The 23,801-nt window shown below is 47.4% G+C and overlaps 1 protein-coding gene across 5 annotated transcripts in view; it reads left to right on the forward strand.

The window, feature by feature from the left end:
* The window catches only part of LOC105495419 (signal induced proliferation associated 1 like 3), a 310,011-nt gene that overhangs the window by 19,949 nt on the left and 266,261 nt on the right, over window positions 1-23,801 (forward strand). The window contains exon 1 of one of the 5 annotated variants that reach the window (XM_071087644.1): window positions 4,122-5,443. The exons of 2 other annotated variants lie outside the window; for them this stretch is intronic. The gene's annotated coding sequence lies outside the window, so the exon portion shown is untranslated. Of the gene's footprint in view, window positions 1-4,121; window positions 5,444-5,468; window positions 7,113-21,704; window positions 22,058-23,801 lie in introns of those variants that run through there. 2 more of the 5 variants (XM_071087645.1, XM_071087646.1) reach the window with 2 other exon arrangements.

Consider the following 23,801-nt stretch of genomic DNA (forward strand, 5'->3'; position numbering starts at 1 on the left):
CCAAAGTGCTGGGATTACAGGCGTGAGCCACCGCGCCTGGCCGGCAGATTTTCAACCCTTGCCCCGTTCCTTCTTGGCTTTTGGAATTTTCAGTGTCTATTGTTCTTTTGTGTGTGTGTGTGTGTGTGTGTGTGTGTATACCCAATGTTTAGCTCCCACTTAGAAGTAAGAACATGGAGTGTGTGTGTGGGTATGTACCCCATGTTTAGCTCCCACTTAGAAGTAAGAACATGGGCTGTGTGTGTGTACCCAATGTTTAGCTCCCACTTAGAAGTAAGAACATGGAGTGTGTGTGTGTGGGGGTGGGTGTGGGTGTGTACCCAATGTTTAACCCCCACTTAGAAGTCAGAACATGGGCTGTGTGTGTGTATACCCAATGTTTGACTCCCACTTAGAAGTAAGAACATGAAGTGTGTGTGTGTGTGTCTGTGTGTACCCAATGTTTAGCCCCCACTTAGAAGTAAGAACATGGGGTATGTGTTTGTGTACCCAATGTTTAGCTCCCACTTAGAAGTAAGAACGTGGGATATTTGGTTTTCTGTTTCTGCATTCATTCACTTAGGATATTGGCCTCTAGCTACAGCCATGTTGCTGCGATAGACACGATTCCATTCTCGTTTAATGGCTGTGTAGTATTCCATGGTATATATGTACCACATTGTCTTTATCCAGTCCACCGTCGACGGGCCTCGGGGTTGATTCCATGGCTTTGTGGGTGAATTCACATGCTATTGTGAATAGCGCTGCGATGAACATACAAGCGCAGGTGTTGTTTGGTAGAACCGTTCCTTTTCCTTTGGGTAGATACCCAGTAATGGGATTGCTGGGTCGAATGGTAATTCTATTTTTAATTTTTTGAGGAATCTTCAAAAGCCACTGCTTTCCCCAGTGGCTGAGCTAATTTACATTCCCACCAACAGTGTATCAGCATGGTGACGTGATTTGGATTCAGGCAGTCTGACTCCAGAGCTGTATCTTAACTCCAAAGCTCTATGTGCTACTGCAGTGGTTTTCAAACCCCAGCAAGACCAGGCGCGGTGGCTCACACCTGTAATCCCAACACTTTGGGAAGCCAAGGCAGGTGGATCATTTGAGGCCAGGAGTTTGAGGCCAGCCTGAGCAGCATGGTGAAACTCCATCTCTACTAAAAATACAAAAATTAGCCGGGTGTGGTGGCACACACCTGTGGTCCCAGCTATTCAGGGGGGTAAGGCGGGAGAATCGCTTCAACCTGGGAGGCGGAGGTTGCAGTGAGCCAAGATTGCGCCACTGCACTCCAGCCTGGGCAACAGAATGAGTGAGACTCCGTCACAAAAAAACAAACAAAAAACCCTAGCAAGGATCAGAATCCCCAGAGGGCTAGGTAAAACAGAGATTGCTGGGCCCCACCTGATTCTGTAAGTTCCTGATTCTGTAAGTTCCTGATTCTGTAAGTCTAGATTGAGAATTTGCATTTTTGGTGACACTGGTGCCCTTAGTCCAGGAAGCACGTTTTGAGAACCGCGAGCTACTCTAATAGGAAGCCCGAATGAAATTGGCCTGAAATAACGAGATTTATGATCTCATATAACAAGCCTGTAGGTAGGCAGCACAGGAGTTGACTAAGCAGTTTCCCAATGCCTGCAGGGATCCCATTCCTCTCCTTCAAGCCACCCTGCCATCCATGGTGTGTCTCCTGGGTCCCTAGACTCCCTGCGTGGCCACAAGATGACTGCCAGGGCTCCAGTTGGCACACACTGACAGGGCCACATCCAGCAGAAAGAGGGCATCTCTCACTCGCTGTGTATCTCTTTAAGAGTGAGGAAACCGTTCATTGATTCCCTGCCTCCCAGATTTCCCTCATATCTCATTGGCCAGCATTGTGATACGTGACCCTGCCCAAGAAACCAGCCAAGGGCCAATTAGGATTGACCCTCTGGGGCTGGGGCCTGGGGCCTGGGGCCAGCGGCCAGCCTCACCTGAAGTAGGTAGCACAGGGAGGAGAGTGGCTACAGGAATAAAATCAGAGTACCATTTAGGAAAGGACTGGGAAAGGGGGAGGGATATTGGGTAGGCAGACAATTGGATTTGCTGCAGAAATAAGTGGAACAGAGTGAAAACATAATGTCCATGCATTTTTGTCATCGTGCTTACCAACTTTGTTTTGTAATTACCTGAATCAGGACTTACCTTTTGTTCTCTAATCATGCCCACCTTTGAAACTGTGTGCACAGAGTCCCTGTACCATAAGAACTCTGAATCTTATTGGAATACCAAGTATTTTGTCTGACAATTCAGGGAAACCTGAGTTGAGTGATGAGGCAGCAGTCTGAAGGTTAGAGTGCGCGGTCTTTTTTTTTTTTTTTTTTTTTTTTTTGAGACGGAGTCTCTGTTGCTCTGGCTGGAGTGCAGTGGCCGGATCTCAGCTCACTGCAAGCTCCGCCTCCTGGGTTCACGCCATTCTCCTGCCTCAGCCTCCCGAGTAGCTGGGACTACAGGCGCCCGCCACCTCGCCCGGCTAGTTTTTTGTATTTTTTAGTAGAGACGGGGTTTCACCGTGTTAGCCAGGATGGTCTCGATCTCCTGACCTCGTGATCCCCCGCCCCCCCGTCTCGGCCTCCAAAAGTGCTACGATTACAGGCTTGAACCACCACGCCCGGCCGAGTGCGCGGTCTTTGAGAGCACTCACTCTGCTCAGAAGCACCTGGGTCTCACTCCTTTCTCTGCTCCTGAATCCCTCCCCCCTCCTCCTTCCCCTCCATGCAAAGACTGAGTTTCCGCCTCTGAGGGTCGTCCTTGGATGAAAGGAGAGGATGCCTGTCAAGTGCTTACCCCCAGGGGCCAGCATATGGTAAGTGCCTAAGAATGTGGCCTCTGCTATTAACATATTAAATGTGACTTTTTATGTATGTATGTATTTGTTGTTTTTAAAGACAGTCTTGTTCTGTCACCCACGCTAGAGTGCAGTAGTGTGATCATGGCTCACTGCAGCCTCAACCTCCTGGGCTCAAGCAATCCTCCCGCCTCAGCCTCCCATGTAGCTGGGACCACAGGTGCATGCCACCATGCCTGACTAATTTTTTAATCTTTCATAGAGACGAGGTCTCACTTTGTTGTTCAGGCTGGTCTTGAACTCCTGGCTTCAAGGGATCCTCCCTCCTTGGCCTCCCGAAGTGCTGGGATTACAGGTGTGAGCCACTGTGCCCAGCATAAATGTGACTTGTAATAAATATAATTTGATGATCCTGCCCCCCCTCATCAAAAAAGAAAAAGAAAAAGAAAAAGATCTGTGAAGAGTGACCATCCCTTTTGCAGACTGAAATTTCCTGAGGATACCTGTTGGTACTGCTCGTGTCCACATTGTAAAGCCATCACCCTTTGAGACTGCAAAAGGCTGAGGAATGCAGTGTGGGTTCTGAGCCAGACTGCTGAGTGCAAGTTCTGGATCCATCTTGGGCTCCTTGTTTTACTTTGGGCAAGCCACTTAGCCTTGCATGTCTTAGTTTCCATATCTGTAAGGTGGAGCTGGTAACGGTACTGTCCTCCTAGGTTGTTGGGAGGATTCGAATACATGAAAGCACGTGACATGCTTAGACCACTACAGCATCTGACCCAAAGCAGCGCTCAGTACAAGATATATCAGCTAATCTTTGAATATTCGGTGCCAGTTCATTCAGAGGGGACTATAAGCTCCCTGTGGGCAGGGTTTATGTGGTTTTTGTTTACTACTGTGTCCCAGTGCCTGACTCAGAATAGACATTCTGTTTATATTTGTGTGTGTGGATGAAAAGAAGCATGGTAAGAGCCTTTCTTAATTTCTTTTCCTTCAGCTGCCTGGAATTTAAACTCTGGCCATGAGCTGATTAGTCGGTATTGTGAAGGAATAAAGTGGACCTGTTTGACTCTGAGGGCAGCATGTGATAAGTGCAGCTGATAGTTGTTGAGCGTTTTTGTGAGCCACAAGCACAGTGCCCACCATAAAGATCTCACTTGGCCAGGCACAGTGGCTCATGCCTGTAATCCCAGCACTTTGGGAGGCCAAGTAGGGAGGATCGCTTGAAGCCAGGAGTTCAAGACCAGCCTGGACAACACAGTGAGACCCTTGTCTCTACAAAAATAATAATAAAGCTCTCACTGACTCCTCATCCCATTTCATACATGAGGAAACTGAGGCCCAGTGGGAGCACCTGCTTCTCCTTGCAAGAGGAGATCTAAAGTACTGGTTAAGGCTGGGCACGGTGGCTCATGCCTGTAATCCCAGCACTTTGGGAGACCAAGGCAGGTGGATCACCTGAGGTTAGGAGTTCAAGACCAGCGTGGCCAACATGGTGAAACCCTGTCTTTACTAAAAATACAAAAAAAAAAGTAGCTGGGTGTGGTGGCGCACACCTGCAATCCCAGCTATTTGGGAGGCTGAGGCGGGAGAATTGCTTGAATCCAGAAGGCTGCGGAGGTTGCAGTGAGCCGAGATTGCATCACTGCACTCCATCCAGCCTGGGTGACCGAGCCAAACTCTGTCTCAAAATAAAATAAAATAAATAAATAAATAAATAAAGTAGTGGTTAAAAACTGGAACCTTGGAGCCACTCTACTTGGGTTAGATCCCCACCCCAGCACTTTCTTCCTGTGTGGCCTCCAGCCTGTGACTTGTTCGTTCAACTTCTCATCTGTAAAATAAGAATGCTGATAGTTTCTCCTTAGAGGGTCGCTGGGAGGGTTAGAAGAGAGAATTCATATGCAGCGCTTAGAACAGCCCCTTGTGCAGTGAGCATTCCTGTTGTGGTTGTTGTTATTAGCCAGCTGAAGCTGTTCGGTTGTGCTTCCAAAGCTTGCTGGAAGAGTCCAGCAACCGCGTTTAATCATTAAGCTGCATTGCCTCTGCGAGCTAGCGCCTCCTCTGCACGGGCCAAGGAGCCCGCCTTTGGATTGTATGGTTCTGAATGAAGCATCCAGGCGCAAGCTCAGGGCAGGGGATGGTGTGGGCACAAGTCCAGCCCTGGCTCGGTCAGTGAACAGGTGGCTGTGTCTGAATCCGAGGTAACAGGCGAGCCGCCTTTGTTACCTTTGAGCTTTCTCTCAAGTCCATTCAGACTCCTCAGACCACGTGTCTGATGAGTAAGGAGGCCTTTTCTTTCCCTCCCCCAGAGGGACTGTTGGCAAAACAGCTTTCTTTGGGAACGCGCCTGTTCATGACGGACCAGCCATCTCCTGGGGAACTCCGGTGGCTGGCGTGTTCCTGCGGCTGTTGAATAAGTCGCTGTTAGGAGCTGGCACGGCAGGTTCCCGTTTCCGCATTCCAGACACCCACAGCGGGCTGGGGGCGGGCACCACCGAGGTCGGCCTGGAGAGCCGAGGCAGGTGGCCTCGCCCTGGGAGGACCTGGGACAGGAGGAGCCCACCTGGGGCTCCCCTGACAGCCACCTGCCCACTTTGTGATGAGAGCCGTGTTCGGGGAGTCTTTCAGGTGAGCGATGTTCGTTAAATGTGGCAGTGACTTGCCAAGAAAGTTAATCATGTTTCTTCCTCTCCGGAGTTAGACAGTTGTTTTTTTTTGGTTTTCTTTTTTTCCCCCCTCTTCTCCCTGAAATGTTTACCTGTCTGCTCCTAACTGTGAAGAAAGAGTGGGCCGGGTGTTGAGGGACTGAGAAAAATGGAGGACATTTCTCCCGAGAGAAGGAATCGGTGACTCTTTCAGTGAGCTGAGCTCCTGCTGGATGCAGACTTCTGTGCCGGGGCTGGGGGCGATCCCAGCCTGGTGTAGACGAGCTCCGTGGTCTCGCCTGAGTCCCCTTTCCTCTCTGGGCCTCAGTTTCCTCTTCTTGTGAAACGGGAACTAGCAGCAGTGCCCAGTGAGTCATCTATGTAAAGTGCTTTAAGCCTGGGCACTGAGCGGTGCTCAAGTGTCCCCACCCCAACCCCGGGCCCCCATTTTCCCTGTGTGACCTTATCTGTGACCTCTCAGCTGCTTGCTTGCTGTACCCCAGCTACACTGGCCTCCCGCTGTCCTCCCTCAGAGACTTTGCCCTGGCTGTTCCCTCTGCCTGGAACACTTCCCCTAGAATCCCCAGTGCCACCTCCCTCCTTCCCTCCCTCTTTCAAGTCTCTGTTCTGATGTCACCTTCTCCATGAGGCCTCTCTCCTTATTAAATTGCACCTTCTCCCTCACCCTCACCCTTACTCTTTACTTTATTTTTCTTCCTAGCATTTATTTCCACTCAGCGTGTTTTGTCTATGCTCTGCTTCCCAGCTCTAGGCTCCATAGAAGCACAGGCACTTTTGTGTCCATCCTTGTAGAACCGTTCCTGGCACATGGTAGATGCAGGCTAAATTATGATATGAATGAATTTTTATCAGGTGCAACATGGTCCAAGGATGGGTGGCCAGCCTCGTTTGGGGTTTGAGGCGGGTGTCAGCTTTTCCAGGAACCTGTGGCTGCGGGTGAGGAGGCATGCGCAGATGCCTCCCTCTGGTCACCCAGCAGCTCCCTGGCACCTGCCTGCAGCATCCAGCCCTCTGGCTTCTTGTCCCACAACCCCTGCAGTTTGTGCAGCCCAGGCCTGGTAGTGACTCCTCCGGGAAGCCTGGGTGCCTGTGGCATGGAACAGGAAAGCTTGGCCTAGTAAGTGGAGAGGATGTCAGGTTCATTTAGGTGGAGAAGGCTGTGTGGAAGACACCACCCATATACACACATCCCATATTTATCTCCAGCTCCTGCTTGCTGTTCCTGCACGGGGAGGCCAGGGAATGCCTGGGAAGTAGCAATTAACCAGCCAGGCACAGTTGAGCCATCTCCCCTGCTTTAATGGGCAATAATTCTTGCTCTGGGGCTGAACAAGTTTTAATTAAATGGTGAGCTCGAAGAATCTGACCGTGTAATAGCTGACACATCCTCATCTATTTTCTAGCTCCTGGTGTCAGCAATTGATTCTGTAAAAATATCCTGGGCAGGGCTTCCCTGAGCTCCGTGGAGTGAGGTCAGTGGCCCTCTTGGATTTCTCCCAGCATGAGGCACCAGGGGACCGAGGTGCTGATGGACTTCATGCTGCTGTAGCATACATCATCACACGTCAGGACCTGCTGCTATTTTAAGAATGTGCAGAGCAGGAGGGAAGCTCTTCTACAACATTTAACATGTATGTCCCTTGAGCTCCCAGTGCGGGAGTTTGGGGTTGAGTTGGGGACCCTCCTATTACACTTATTTCATATAATACCTGAGCCCCAACACTGTGGGCACACTATTTCTCTGGGCCACACGTTCCTTATCTGGAAAATGGGGATAATTAATAGATGATTAAACGAGAAGTCAAAGTGAGATCAGGTGACTCAGCACTGTGTCTGGTGCATATTAGATTTTAAAAAGATAATTCTTTATATGAATTATTTTCAAGCCCCTTTTTAATATTCACGGTCTGTCCCTTTTTTGTGCCACCCCCCACTCCACCCCTATGTCAGCATCCTCTTGCAATCCTTCACCCATGGTAACAATCAAGGACTATATGTATCTTTCCACATTCTTCTCCTTGGTTATATAATCCTATAGGAGATAATATTACACTTATTTTCTTGCATTTTGCTCTTCTCACATAGCAAGCAGTGCCATGTGGAAATGCCTCTGAGTCCTTGCGTAGTGCTCAGATTTGTTCTTTTTAGTGGCTACATAACACACAGTGGTGTGGATGCAACATAATTGATTTGGCCAAGACATCACTGATGGGCATTCCCTTTGCTTCTAGAGTTTTTTCTCCCCTAAAATTATTATTTTTATTGATAGCCTTCTTTAATTAGATTGCAGGCATCCAACCTGTTTGGCCACCTTGTTAAGCTCTAGGTCTTTGAGAATGAATATGAAATAACAGTAGTATAATGATGCCTCTCGTCCAGATAGAAGATGTATTTTTGGAGGTTTCTTACCAGGTCCAGCACTGTGTTGAACCAAAAAGCAATTTAAATGCTTTTTCATTTTTAGGAAAATTAATAGATTCATCGCACTTAGCCAGATTAGTTGTGTTTAATGTACTTATTATGAAATAAGAGTGAAAGGACAGTTCATGTTTTTTCATATTAACAGTCTTGGTTGGAAATCAGAATGTGCAAGAGATTTTTGTTGGAATTTGTGATCGATTGTGTGTTTCTTTTTCAGGTGGCACTTTAGTTAGGGACTGTGCTTGTCTTCAGGAAACTTGTACAGTGTTGTACCCAGATAGAGGTTTATTCTAGTTATCTATTGCTGCACCACAAACCACCCCCAAACTTAAGGCCTTAAAATGACAGCAGTTTCTTATTTCTTGTGAACCTGTGGTTGACTGGGGCTTAGCAGGATGGTTCTTCTTGTCGTGCTTGGGGTCTGTTATGTGGCTACAGTCAGAGAGTGGATGGGGCTGGAACATTCAAAATTGCTTTACTGAAATGGCACCTTGGGAATGACTGGGTCCATTTCTGTCCATAGTCTTGGGACCTCTTCTTTCATGTGGCCTGGCCAGCCTGTAGCTGGACTTATAACATGGCAGCCAAGGACTTTGTGAGCCTTCTTAAGGCATAGATTTAGAACTGACCCCACATCACTTCTACTTCATTCTGTTAGTTAATGTGAGTTGAAGAGTCAGCCCAGATTCAGTATGGGAGGAATATCACAAAACAAGTTCCAGGAGGTGTGGTCCACTGGGGGCATCTTTCTATCCAGGCTACCACAGGGTTCATTTTCTCAAGTAAGAAGTACAGAGCTCAGCAGGCTAAGGTGGTGCTCACCCTCTCTCTGCTGCTCCAGGTCCCTCCTTATCTGTGTCACCATCCCTAACCTCTTATTCATAAAATGGTTGCTCCACCTCCAGCCTGATATCCTTGTGATGGGCAGGCAGAAGCAGGGCTCTAAGGAAAGGAAACAGCACCTGTATCAGGAAACCAAAGCCTTCCCTGAAATCCTTAGCAGACTTCTGCTTGTGACTGTTTGGCTAGAACTTTGTGACATGGCCACTCCTTGCTGCAAGGACATCTGCAGTTTTTCAGTTGGGCTTATTGCCACCCTGAGCAAAGGGTCAATAAGGAAGAAGATGGAGAGTGGACATGTTGGGCACATACCTGCCAACGCTCTATCCAGACAGCCACAGAAGTGGTGGGTAAACAGAGTCAGCATACATTCATTTATCAACTGTTTAGTAAATTCCTGGCAAGGGCAGGGCACTGAGCTTCTCCCAAAGACTAAGAGTGTGCAGGATTTTTTGCAGACCTTGACCAGATCATTGCTGAGCTCACCTCTCTCATATCAGTGTTTGAAGTTAGTCTAATGATAAGAATAGTAGCCAGTCTCTTTAAGGGCTTACCTTGTGTAGAGGAACTGTTATGAATACTTTTCATAAGCCAACTCAGTGAATCTTCACAGTGGCCCTCTGAAGTGGGCACTGCTATCACCCCCTCTTCTCAGAGGCAGAAACAGAGGCACAGAGAAGTTCAGTAGCTTGTCATATTTCCTCTGACGAGGGCATGGTGGAGTTGAGATGCGGTCTCTCCTGGTCTGGCTCTGGAGGCGTGTACTGAACCATTTGACTATACTGCTTTGGCTAATTACAGGAAACATTTCTTGTTGAAATGAATATGTAATTGACAGCAGAATAAAACATGAAACAAAAACCACTTACTACTCCATCCTCTCCACTCCTACTTCCTGCCTCATTGGTCTCATCTGTCAGTAACCTAGTAGAGATTCTTCCTCACCTCTTTCTAAATGCATTAATTTTTAAAATCTGTTTAGAGTCTGGGTCTCACTGTGACGCTTAGGCTGGAATAGAATGGTTGTTTGGCTAATGTTTTTCATTTATTTGTAGAGATGGGATCCTGCTATGTTGCCCAGACTGGTTTCAGACTCCTGGGCTCAAGTGATCCTCCTGCCTTGGCCTCCCAAAGCATTGGCAGTACAGGCATAAGCCAACATACCTAGCCTGTATTCACTTCTTAAAGATGGCCTTTGGACACACAGAATTGGATTAATCATAATGCATGGTGCATGATACACTGGCATTTTTGGTCTGTGAAATAATATTTGTCTATCGTAATGAACAGCCATTAGCCCACTGTTTGCCCAAGAACTTGAATATTACCAGTAACTTACATGTACCTATGTGGTACTTCCCATTCACTTTCTTGCCTGCTCTCAGAAGTGACTACCATCTTGAATTTTTTGTTTATTATTCTTTGTCTTTAAAAGAATGATTTTTGAACTTTATCAGAATATGGCTGAGTGTGGTGGCTCGTGCATGTAATCCCAGCACTTTGGGAGGCAGAGGCAGCAGGATTTCTTGAGCCAAGGAGTTTGAGACCAGCCTGGGCAACATGGCGAGACTTCATCTCTACAAAAAATTTTTAAAAATTAGCCAGGTGTGGTGGCATGCACTTGTGGTCCCAGCTACTTGGGGGGCTTAGGAGGAAGGATTGCTTGAGCTCAGGAGGTTGAGGCTGCAGTGAGTCTTGTTCGTGCCACTGCACTGTAGCCGAGGTGATAGAGTGAAACCCTGTCTCAAAAAAATAAAAATAAAATAAAAAAGGCTGGGCGCGGTGGCTCACGCCTGTAATCCTAGCACTTTGGGAGGCCGAAGCGGGTGGATCACGAGGTTAAGAGATTGAGACCATCTGGCCAACATGATGAAACCCCATCTCTATTAAAAATACAAAAAAATTAGCTGGGCGTGGTGGTGTGCACCTGTAGTCCCAGCTACTCAGGAGGCTGAGGCAGGAGAATCGCTTGAACGCAGGAGGTGGAGGTTGCACTGAGCTGAGATCATGCCACTGCACTCCAGCCTGGGTGACAGAGCGAGACTCCACCTCAAAAAAAGAAAGATATACTGTACATAGTCTTCTGAGACTTGCATTTTTCACCTAATATTATGATTCTGACATTGATTTAGACTGGTACTGCTGTGACTCATGCATTTTTATTTACTGCCATGTGAGTATTCCACTGGCTGGATATACCACGTTTTTGTTTTAGGCATTTTCATGCCAATGGACATTTTGTTTTCAGATATTTTGCTGTTCACAGGCTGCTGTGAATGTTGTTACACTTACTTCCTGGTGCACATGGACAGGCATTTCTTTTAGGTATGTACTGGACGTGAGATTTCTGGATTGTAGGTTGTGATCATCTTTAACTTTGCCAGATATTACTGAGCTGCTTGTTAAACATCCCACCAAGGATGAGTTTCTTTTATTCAGTGTCCTTGTCACATTTGATTTTGTAAAGCTTTTTTACTTTTGCCAGCCTAATGGATAGGAAATGAAATCTTGTTGTGGTTAATTTACCCCTGAAGACTAGTAAGGCAGAATATCTTTTCATTCATGTTTCTCCTTCTGGATATTGCTTGCTCATCAATTCTGCTTCTTTTTCTTTTTCTTTTTTTTTTTTTTTAGATGGAATTTTACTCTTGTTGCCCAGGCTGGAGTGCAGTAGTGCGATTTTGGCTCACCACAACCTGCACCTGCTGGGTTCAAGCAATTCTCCTGCCTCAGCCTCACGAGTAGTTGGGATTACAGGCACCTGCCACCACACCCAGCTAATTTTTGTATTTTTAGTAGAGATAGGATTTCATCATGTTGGTCAGGCTGGTCTCAAACTCCTGAGCACAGGTGATCCGCCTGCCTCAGCCTTCCACAGTTCTGGGATTACAGGCGTGAGCCACAGTGCCTGGCCACTTTCGCTTTTTTCCTGTTGAATTGTAGGTGTTCTTTATGTACTGTGGCTGCTAATCCTGGGGTGGCAGCCTATTTAACGTAATGAAAGTTTATGATCCTTGGGTCATCCTTTCTATGGTTGTTTTCTCTCCCCTGCTATTCTCCCACGAATTCCATGATACCTTTTTGTGTATCCCTAGCTCACAGTGATTCACTCTTTGAAACAGTCCTCAACTTCTGGGCATTTGTGTATGTTAGTACAGATACATGACTATATCTGTTCCACCCACTGTGCTGTGGCATTTTGTTCTCAGATATATCTCTTAGGATTAGTTTCAACTGCAGGCTGGCTGTTGGTGGTGCACACCTGTAATCCCAGCTACTCAAGAGGCTGAGGTAGGAGAATTGCTTGAATCCAGGAGGTGGAGGCTGCAGTGAACTGAGATCCCACCATGCACTAGGCAACAGAGCGAGACTCCATCTCAAAAAATAAAAATAAAAAAATAAAAGAAAAAAAAAGATTAGTTTCAACTGCATGTAATTTAGTTTCAACAAAGTGACAGTGGCCTAAGCAAAATAACTTATTGCTCTCTCATATAAAGGAGCCCCGTAATAGACAGGCGAGGCCTATGTTCTCATCAGGGACTCAGGCTGCTCCCACCGTCTGGCTCCACCACCCTTGTCCTGCCACCTCATGGTATGAGACGGCTGCCCAAGCTTCAGCCATTATGTCCCAGGAGGCAAGAAAGAAGAAAGGAGACTTAAGTTGTACACGGCAAGTCTCCTTAGACCTTTGCCCAGAATTTAATCTCACTACTATATGTAGCTGCAGGGGAACCTGGGAAAGGTAGTTTTATTTCCCATGGCCTTATTCTTAGCTAAAATTTAGATTTGATTACTAAGTTAAAAGGGGAGACTCAATATTGGAGTAGGCAGCCGGTAATGTTACTAGTTCTGAGGTGTTCCCTAGTAGCGGAGCTGAAAGGAGCCATCAGACACCAGAATGGTACTGTAGATGATGCCCCCCCCCCCCCCTTTTGGTTCTTTGATTAATTACACAGATATTTATGGAGTACCTGTTTTGTACAGGCACTATTCTGGGAGCTGGGAAGAGAGTAATAGAAAAGCAAATGAGGTCTCCACCCTCGCAGAGCTTGTATTTTAAAAGAGCAGCTAGATAGTAAGCAAGTCAGTTACTTAGTGAGTCAGAGATAAGAGGTGTGAAGAAAAAATAAAGGAGGGCTGGGTCTAGAGGCTCTCAACTGTAATCCCAGCACTTTGGGAGGCTGAGGCAGGAAGATTGCTTGAGCCCAGGAGGTTGGGGCTGCAGTGAGCCGTGATTGCACCGCTGCATTCCAGCCTGGGTGACAGGGCAAGACCCTGCCTTTAAAAAAAAAAAAAAAAATTGCTTTACCTCTTAATAACTCATGACCACTCTGTTTTCTTCTATATCCACCACCATCCACCGCCTACTGTATTATTTTAAAGCTAAATAGTTGAGTATCTGCAAGATAAGTATTCTTTAAAGACGTATGACAAGACCATTTTAATCATGACAATAATTAACATTAATTGCTTACCTCATCTGGTATCCACACAGTGTTAACATCTCAGATCATCTTATAAATATATTTCTAGAATTGGTTTGTTCCAATCAGGACCCACCCGGGTTCACCATTGGATTTGGTTCATCTGCTCGTGAAGCCTCATTTAATCTATGACTTCTCCCTCCCTCCAGCTCACTGCAACCTCCGTCTCCCAGGTTCAGGCAATTCTCCACCTCAGCCTCCCTAGTAGCTGGGATTGTAGGCATGTACCACCACGCCTAGCTAATTTTTTTGTATTATCAGTAGAGATGGGGTTTCACTGTGTTGGCCAGGCTGGTCTCAAACTCCTGACCTCAAATGATCCTCCCGCTTCAGCTTCCGAAAGTGCTGGGATTGCAGGAGTGAGCCACCACACCTGGCTTGTTTTTTCTTTGTTTTCTCTTGCAGTTTGTTTGTTGAGAAAAGGCATGTCATTTGTCCTGTGTATGATCAGGCCTGGATCTGACTGATCATATCCTTGTTGCAGTGTTTAACTTATTCTTCTATCTCTTTGTTTCCTATAAATGAATCATTGAATTTGCAGAGTAGGTGAGTTTCATGTTTGAGATGTACACACACGCACACACACTCTCTCTCTCTCTCTCTCTCTTTTGGCAGTGAGAGCTAGCCATCCTCCTAGTTGTTGCTGTATATGTCCATTAGGTATGGAAAATTGGTGGCCCCTTTCTGTGTTTTGTGGCATTAGTGGCTGTGGGTGACCATTGCTCAGAGCCATTATTTCATTTGGGGTGTACAAAAATTGTGCCGTTGTAATTCTGTTCACCTCTTCATTTATTAGTGGGACTATTCCTCTAGAGAGAACCTGCCCCTCATCTATTATTCAGTTATCCCGAGGGTACTGGCTCTTTTGAACTTTTGTTTGCCTTAGAAATGACTATTGAACAATTGGGCTGGTGGTTTCTAATCTGTTGTGTTTTTTTTTTTTTTTTTCCTCCCTGCAGAGATTCAAATCTTCTTTGTTTTTATGTTCATTCATTTGACATTTGCCGGTCTCTGCCACTGCTCATACCCTGGCCTGAGCTTGCCAATAAACAGATGAACCAGTCCAGTCATCTCATTGTGTGGGCACGGCTGCTGCAGGCCTTACCTTTGACCGGGTGGGGCCTTGTGGGTGTTTGTCAGAGTAATGAGACTGTTGACATTCCCATATTTCTCTTCCCCCTGTCAGACCTTATAGTCTTTGGTGAGTTCCTGCTCTGCGCCAAGGAATTAGTCCTTTATGCTTGGGGCAAGAGGTTTTTGAGTATTTGGATTTCTTCTGATCTGAAACTCCATTCCTAGACAAAAGAACAATAAAGGGCTCTGCTCCATTGCAGAGGCAAGCCCTGGTAACCTGGCCAGGGGCGAGCTCTGACCCCAGCCACTGTTGTCTGAGTCATAAATTCTTGAGAGCAGTAGCACGCTTGAAATCATTTAGATGCTTTGGGATCAGTTATTCATTATATCGCATGATATCTAAGGGCCTCTTTGCTGCTAGAGATTACAACACATTCCTTCCAGGGGCAGAGAATTTATTGTTCAGTGATGTGCAAACTCATTCATTCATTCCATTGTTAACTTCTCCATTCAGCAAATATTTACTGAACTTCGCATATGCTTCCAGTGCTGGGGATGGAGCCGGAGAAGGCTCGTCCTCCTGGAGTTGATTGTTTAGGTTGGGGGACATAGTCAAGGAAGAAGTAAACAGATTAACAAGATAATTCCAGATGGGGATGAATAATGCTGTGGAGTCAGGAAAGCAGAATAGTGAGAGAGATGCACCTGGAACTGGAAGGGATTGTGGGAGGCTGGACAACTGGGGTGGTTGGAGCCTCCCCAGGGTGACATGCCAGCCGAGAGTGGAGTGGTATGCAAAGGTGCCAGTCTTGTGAAAGATCAGGAAAGAGCTTTCCCAGCAGAGGGAACAGCAGGTGCAAAGGCGCTGAGGCTGGAATGAGTTTGACGTGTGGAGTGCGGGGTAGGGAGAAGGGGGAGGGCAGGCAAGTGGGGGAGCCTGGTGAGGGTGTGGGTTGATTCAGAGTGTCCTCCCATGCCCTCTGGCTACTGCGAGGAGCATAGATTGAAGGTGGGAGTGGAAGTAGGGCAGTGAGGGGCAGCCTGTACTGCGTGAGGAGAGAAGTAAAGTCCCGGATGAGAGTGGTGGCACTGGGTACAAGAAATGGGTGGCCCAACAGAACTTGTTTAGGGATTGGCCATGGTGGGTGGTGAGTGGGCTGAAAGGTTTACCAGTGGGTTCAGGCTTTGGTCTGCAGGATTTTGTGGGAGTAAAGATAGCCCCAGTCCCCTTTAACATGGGCTGAGGTTTTCTTTTGTTCTTTCCGTTTTTTTTTTTTTTTTTTTGAGATGGTCTCTGTTGCCCAGGCTGGAGTGCAGTGACAGTGATCTCGACTCACTGCAATCTCCTCTTCCCAGGTTCAAGTGATTCTGGTGCCTCAACCTCCTGAGTAGCTGGGACTACAGGTGTATGCCACTACACCTGGCTCATTTTTGTGTTGTTAGTAGAGGCAGGTTTTGCTGTGTTCAACAGGCTGGTCTGGAACTCCTGGCCTCAAGTGATCCTTCTGCCTCGGCCTCCCAAGGTGCTGGGATTAGACACATGAGCCACTGCACCCAGCCTCTTTCTCTGTCTCTGTCTCTCTCTCTCTCTCTCTTTGTAGAGACAGGGTCTTGCTATGTTGCCCAAGCTGGTATCAAACTCCTGACCCCACGTGATCCTCCTGCCTTGGCCTCCCAAAGTTGCTGGGATTCTAGGCATGAGCCACTGGGCCTGGCAAAGAGCTGAGGTTTTCTACCACACACGTCTTTTCTAGCCTCCGTATAGTAGATTCTTAATTCCCATTTCACCCCCAAAGGAACTGAGGCCCAGAGAAATGAAGTCCTTGGTCCTTGTCACATAGGCTGTTGGGACTGGATTGGAACCTGGGTAGCCCCACCCATAGTCCGACCATGCTCCCTTCTTCTCCCTCACTCCAACCACAGCCGTTAATTCATGATATTGACACAGCCTGTGTCCAGGAGGAGCCAAATGTCAGTGTTGTACATTTATGAAGTCAGGAGGGGATCAAATCCACATCGGTGGCCTTTCCACCATTCCCACTAACCTGGATTCCAACATGCCTTTTATGGCAGTAATTATTACAGGGCAGAAAACAGGGACTTTACGATTGCTGACAACTTTACACGGGACCCAGTTAAGCTGTACATCTAGGCCCTGGACTTTGAGCCCAGAGCCTGCTTAACTGATTGGGCCGAAAGTGTTCTCACCCATCAAATCCTCCTTATCACCTTCTCCAGAACTCCACCTGTAAAGGGAGCTCACCACCCACAGGGTGTGTGTTGTATGTGATGCCTCAGCCAGCCAAATGACTTTACTTGGTGTCCTCTAAGAAAAGGTGTGACCTCCTCCTCTAGCATGGTCTCCTGTGAAAAGTGGTGTTGAGTTTGGTGCTGCCTCTGCTTGCGTTTAGGCCCCATGACAAGGATTGTATGTTGATGAATTTTTTAAAGTGTTTTTGAAAAATATTTACTGCTTTAAAATGTACAGAAGCCACACGCTGGCTATAAGCCGTTCCAACAGCAGAGCAGTATGTAGAGAGAGCATGGGCCGGACATGGTGGCTCACACCTGTAATCCCAGCACTTTGGGAAGCCGAGGCGAGCAAATCACCTGAGGTCAGGAGTCTGAGACCAACCTGGCCAACGTGGTGAAACTGCATCTCTACTAAAAATAAAAAAATTTACCAGGTGCAGAGGCGTGCGCCTGTAATCCCAGCTACTTGGAAGGCTGAGACAGGAGAATTGCTTGAACCCAGGAGGTGGAGGTTGCAGTGAGCTGAGATTGTGCCACTGCACTCCAGCCTGGGTGACAGAGTAAGACTCCATCTCAAAAAACAAAAACAAAAACAAAAAACAGAAAGCATGAAGATCTGCTTAATTGTCTCAACCCAATGGCCTGGCTTTGCCCCCAGGTCCTGCCCAGATGCATATTAAGTGCACACTTCCAGGTCTCGGTCTGTGCAGTGGATTATTTGTTAAGAGCCAGAGTACCTGGGTTCAAGTCCTAGTATTGCTGTGTACTGACTGTGTGAACTTGGGCCTTTACTTAATCTCTCTGTGCCTTGATTTCTCCATCTTTAAAATCATGGTGATGGTCCCAACCTCATAGGCTTTTAAGGATTTACCCTGTTAACGTATTAATATGTAAAAGTTAGAGTAGTGCCTGGCATGTGATAAGCACAGGTGGTCCTCGATGGGGTTATGTTCTAATGAACCCCTTATACATTGAAATTACCCTTAAGTCAAAAACGCATTCACACCTGTCATCCCAGCACTTTGGGAGGCTGAGGCAGGCAGATCACTTGAGGTCAGGAGTTCAAGACCAGCCTGGCTAACATGGTGAAACCCCATCTCTACTAAAAGTACAAATTAGCTGGGTGTGGTGGCGGGTCCCAGTAATCCCAGCTACTCGGGAGACTGAGCCAGGAGAATCACTTGAGCCCGGGAGGCGGAGGTTGAGTAAGCCGAGATTGTTGCCACTGCGCTCCAGCCTGGGTGATAGAGCGAGACTCCATCTCATAAATAAATAAATCAATGCATTCAATACACCTCACCTTCCAAACATCATAGCGTAGCCTAGCCTTCCTTAAATGTGCTCAGAACACCTGCATTAGCCTATAGTTGGGGAAAAATAATCTAACACAAAGCCTATTTTACAGTAAAGTGTTGAGTATCTCATGTACTGCTTATTGCTGGCCTGGAAAAAGTTCAGAATTCAAAATACATTGAAATTGCAGCCATTTGCGCCATGGTAAAGTCAAAAAATTGCAAGTCAGAGACTGTACTCATGTCTTAGGTTTTTTTTTTTTTTTTTTTTTTTTTTTTTTTTTTTGGGATGGAGTCTTGCTCTGTCATCCAGGCTGGAGTGCAGTGGCACAATCACGGCTCACTGTAACCTCCGCCTCCCAGGTTCAAGTGATTCTCCTGCTTCAGCCTCCCGGTAGCTGGGACTACAGGTGTGTACCACCATGCCTGGCTAATATTTTTTTGTATTTTTTGTAGAGACGGGGTTTCACCATTTTACCCAGACTGGTCTCGAATTCCTGAGCTCAGCAGTCTGCCCGCCTCAGCCTCCCAAAGTGCTAGAATTACAGGCGTGAGCCACCGCGCCCAGCCAGCTATTTTTTTTATTACAGATCTGTGTGAGTACCACTGTTCGTTTTATAGACATACTCTAGGTATGCCATCCTGCAGATTACACTTGAGTAGGCTAGCTTAGAGATCCCCCCATGTCTATGGGTCAACGTCTGTGGCATTCTTTTTAATGGCTACACAGCATTCCACTGTATTTGTTCCCTGTTGTTGAACATACTGGCTGCTCCCATCTTTCATTATTGGAACTCTGAACATCTCACGCACAAAAATCCTTTGTTTGCTTATGAAGTTTTTCTTGTGACAAAGTCCTAGAGTTACAATTCCTGAAACAAAGTGTCTGTTTTTAAAGACTTGTGGCTGGGCGCGGTGGCTCACACCTGTAATCCCAGCACTTTGGGAGGCCAAGGTGGGAGAATCACCTGAGGTCAGGAGTTCGAGACCAGCCTGGCCAATATGGTGAAACCCTGTCTCTCCTAAAAATACAAAAATTAGCCAGACGTGGTGGTGCATGCCTGTTATCCCAGCTACTTGGGAGGCTGAGGCAGGAGAATCGCTTGAACCCGGGAGGCAGAGGTTGCAGTGAGCCGAGATCATACCACTGCACTCCAGCCTGGGCAACAGAGTGAGACTCTGTCTCAAAAAAAAAAAAAAAAAAAAAAAAAAAAAAAAAAAATCCAACTCCCCCACTTCGATAGTCAACGAGTTATCCCTATCCCTACTGACTAAATAATCCATTCCTTCCCACTAATATGAGACTCAAGCTTACTATGAGCCAGGCCCTCGTCTGTCAAGTTTACCTTTCAGTCTCCTGCCGTAACTCAATGAAGCAGATTGATAATATTCCCATTCACAGTAAGAAAACCGAAGCACAAAGTGGTGTCGTTTCCTGCGTGACACATCACAGCTTGGATGGGGCAGAGCCTGGCTGGAAATATTGCAGATTTATTTAATAACCAGCTCCCTATTTGTAATATGTTTTCAGCAGTTTTTCCTGCAGTTTCTTGCCAAATCTCCCTTTTGTCCACTCGTAATTGCCTGCAGCATTTACCCCATGCTGGAGTTCTATGTTTTAGGCCTGTTCTCTGCCTCTGCCCTGGCCAGGACTTCTGTGGCAATGTTAGATGCCAGTGGAGGCTGCTGGCAGGCATGGACCTATCAGATGTCTGATCCTGCAGGAGCCCCCTCCACAGGACCCTGGCTAGGCAGGGACCAGGGTGTTTCCGAATCCCCTTAAGTTAATGGTGGCCACTTAGGCAGTGAAAGTGTCATGAAAGACTCCTCTGTCCCCATGGCTGGGCCAAACCAGGGAAGACGCTGACATCAAGCACAACTGAGAACAAGCAGCAGTAGGCAATGTTCTGGGGCTATTAATTCATCCTGGGGGAAAAAAACCTCTCAGTGAATTAAATTGGTTTGTGTAAAGTGCTGAGAAGAGCCCAGCCTGGGCGACATGATGAAACCTTGTATCCACAAAAAATACAAAAATTGACTGGGCATGGTGGCGTGCACCTGTGGTCCTAGTTACTCGGGAGGCTGAAGTGGGAGGATCACCTGAGCCCAGGAAGGTCAAGGCTGCAGTGAGCTGTGATGGTGCCACTGCACTCCAGCCTGGGCAGCAAAGTGAGATGCGGTCTTAAAAAAAAGAAAAAAAAAAAAAAAAGAGTGTTTGGCACATAGTAAACACTCACATACATATTAGTCATTGTTCCTGTGTTTCTGAGGGCAGGGATACTATTCCCAGGAGGTGTGCCTAGAATGTGTGTGGGCAGATACCACTTGGGTATTTCCTGAGCACCTATGCCATGGCACACAAGTGCTGGGGCTACAGTTAGGGCTCAGGACAGACACGGCCCCCATGCTCTTGAAGCTGACATTCTGGAAGGCAGGTGGACCCTAAACAAACAGATACATGATAAAATGTTCTATAGTGAGAAGTGCTATGAAGAAAACAGATCTGGGGAAGGGCTAGAGATTGAGGGAGGCTACTGTTTTATCAGAAGTGACCAGGGCAGGCCTCTAAAGAGGTCACCTTTGAGTCAAGGCCTGATAGATAAGGAGCCAGCCGTGGAAGGTGCATTCCAGACAGAACCACAGATGCAAAGGCCCGAAGCTGGAGCTTGCAGAGCTTGTTCCCAGCAATTCACAGATGCCACTGTGGCAGGAGGGCAGTAGGGGAGAATGGCAGGAGATGGCATCAGAGAAGGAGCCAGGTGGCAGCTTCTTAGCCTCGGTTCTTTTGGTTGAAAATAACAGAAACCCATCTTAGACCCACCTAAGCCTCAAAGAATTGTGAGATGCCTCCTGAAGCCTAGGACTGGCACTTGTCTCCTGGCATCAGGATTGATAGGCCCAAGGCCTAGGCGATTTTCTGTCTCCATCTCCCATCTCTGCCTCTTCTTTCTCTCTGCTTCCTCCCCTCTTTGGGTCTCTCCAGGCATTTGGCTGCCCCGTTGCCCCTTCCTTTGTGGAGTTCACGGTTCTCAACCACAGATGGTCACCTCTCATCCAGTAAGCTTTGGCTGGAGTTAGCATGGCCATCCCACCCATGCCTGTGTACATGCACAGTTTTTATTCAAAGGGTACTCTAAGGCCAGGCGTGGTGGCTCACACCTGTAATTCCAACACTTTGGGAGACTGAGGTGGGCGGATCACCTAATGTCAGGAGTTCAAGACCAGCCTGGCCAGCATGGTGAAACTCCATCGCTACTAAAAATACAAAATTAGCCAGGTATGGTGGTGTGGGCCTGTAGTCCCAGCTACTCAGGAGGCTGAGGCAGGAGAATTGCTTGAACCTGGGAGGCGGAGGTTGCAGTGAGCTGAGATTGCACCACTGCCCTCCAGCCTGGGAGACAAGAGCGACACTCTGTCTCAAAACAAACAAAAAAAAAATGGTGGAGAGGGGACTTTAGGAAGCCTGGAAGACCCACTCCCCTGCTGTCCTGGCCTAGAGTACATTTCCCTTCTCTCATGGGAAGCAACATCATGTCATGGTTAAGAACATGGCCACATTGGCCGGACGCGGTGGCTCACGCCTGTAATCCCAGCACTTTGGGAGGCCAGGGCAGGCGGATCATGAGGTCAAGAGATTGAAACCATCCTGGCCAAAATGGTGAAACCCTGTTCTCTACTAAAAATACAAAAATTACCTGGGCGTGGTGGTGCATGCCTGTAGTCCCAGCTACGCGGGAGGCTGAGGCAGGAGAATTGCTTGAACCCAGGAGGCAGAGGTTGCAGTGAGCTGAGATCGTGCCACTGCACTCCAGCCTGGGTGACAGAACAAGACTCCATCTAAAAAAAAAAAAAAAAAAAAAAAACATGACCACATTGTCTGGATTCAGAGCTCTGCCGCTTGCTAGCTGTGTGACCTCGGACTCATAACCTCCCTCTTGGGGCGCAGTTTTCTCACATATAGAATGAGGATGCTAAAGCCTTTTGCTTCAGGGTGTGGTTCAGAACATTAGATAAACTTAGGTAAAGGACTTAGTCTGAGCCTGATACACAGTAAGCACTCAAAGTATTAGTTTTCATCATCATCATCGTTGTCATCCTTACTTTTCCTTCCTGAAGCTGGATAGTGCTCTACAGTTCAAGATAGGACTTGGAAATAAAAAGCCTAGGATTGATCCCAGCTCTACTACCAGCTAGCTCTGTGACCTTGGCCAAGTGAGTAACAGCTTTGGTTTCTTTATCTGCATAGTAAGGAGAAGAAAGAGCTGACAGGGCTCGATCATTGGATGTATGTTTGTCATCTGAGATTTGGGGCAACTGGCAATTCAAGAGATCCCAAGTTCCCTGCTCAGTGCAGCCCCGGCTCCTGATCACATCTGAATGTGAGCTGATGGAGGGCTTGATGCTAGGGCCTGCCTCACCTCCATCATGAAGGCTTGCATGAGACCCTTCTGTGCTGAGCCTGGCGCTTGCTCCCTGTAAGCCTGTCTGCTGCTCCCTCCACTGCGAGCCCTCCCAGGTCTGATGCCGCCTGTCCCCAGTCCCCCAGCATGCAACACTTTTTCTTCTTCTCTTGTGAAAGGCAGATCTGGAAGAAGCTTCTGGGGAAATGCTGTGTTTGTGTCTGGTTATATCTATTCCCAAAATGGTGATTCTTAAACCTGGCTGTGAGTCGGCATCACCTGGGGAATCTTGGTAACAGTTGGGATTCTTTGGCTTCCCTCCTGGAGCGTCTGCTCCCGCAGGTGGAGAGGAAGATCATCTGCTGGTTTGGCCGCCCTACAACCATTCACCATTCCTTTGGGGTTTTCCTTTTGGGAACTGCTCTTCCTCCATTGCGTCCGTTCACTTACTGAGACCGCTGTGTGGAATATATTACTTACCCGAGGCACTGGGGATGTGGCAGGGAATCTGGAATATGCCCTTGAAACTGGAATCGTGTCTGTCCCTTGGATCACAGTACCGTAAGGCTGTCACTTTCTGATTTTTATAATTGTACTGTGCTTCAGAGATTCTTCTTAGGAAATACCCACATCTTTAGGGGTTACAAACAAGAGCAAATTAACTGGAAAAGGGAAGCAAACCAGTGTTGGCTGAACAAACATGAAAATGACTACAATGTTTATCTTCAGTTTTGGGAGAATTGTCCTGAAGACTGAATCACAGCGTCATCCTTTGTACAGAATAGGGTTCTGTTCAGGAGACCAGTGCTCACGCGCACGGCTTTGAGTGTGAAGATCTAAAAATTTTAGTTGGTAGGATGATTATAGGTTATTTTCATTTTCTTCTTTATACTTTTGTATAGGTTTCACATTTTCCAGAAGGAAGTTTTAGAAACAGAAGGGGGAAAAAAAACTACTTAAGAAAAGCCCTGGGCCAGGTACGGTGGCTCACACCTGTAATCCCAGTACTTTGGGAGGCTGAGGCGGGTGGATCACTAGGTCAGGAAATCGAGACTCTCCTGGCCAACATGGTGACACCCGGTCTCTACTAAAATGCAAAAAAAAAATTAGCCAGGCACGGTGGCACGTACCTGTAGTCCCGGCTTCTCAGGAGGCTAAGGCAAGGGAATCACTTGGATCCTGGAGGCGGAGGTTGCAGTGAGCTGAGATCACACCACTGCACTCCAGCCTGGTGACAGAGCAAGACTGTCTCAAAACAACAACAACAACGAAAAAAAACCCCACTGTTGTGGAGTGCCCCAGTCTACCTGGTTTGTACTTAGAAATGCCTTAGGAGCAGCCTGGGCCAGTCAGGTCATTCCTTGTCTTCCTGCCACAGGGATTGGTTCAGGGAAGGGAGGAGTCGAGTCAGTAGGTCTTTCTCTGGAGCTCCCAGGAAAGAAGAGGAACTTTCTTCCTACGAAGGTGCCAAGTTGTGGGGTGTAAGCTTAATGCTGCCGGGGGCCTGGGGACCATCTTTGCTCAAAGGGTCGGTTGGAAAGGAGATGGAAATGATT

The sequence above is a fragment of the Macaca nemestrina genome, chromosome 20 (assembly GCF_043159975.1).
Source record: "Macaca nemestrina isolate mMacNem1 chromosome 20, mMacNem.hap1, whole genome shotgun sequence".
Classification (NCBI taxonomy): Eukaryota; Metazoa; Chordata; class Mammalia; order Primates; family Cercopithecidae; genus Macaca; species Macaca nemestrina.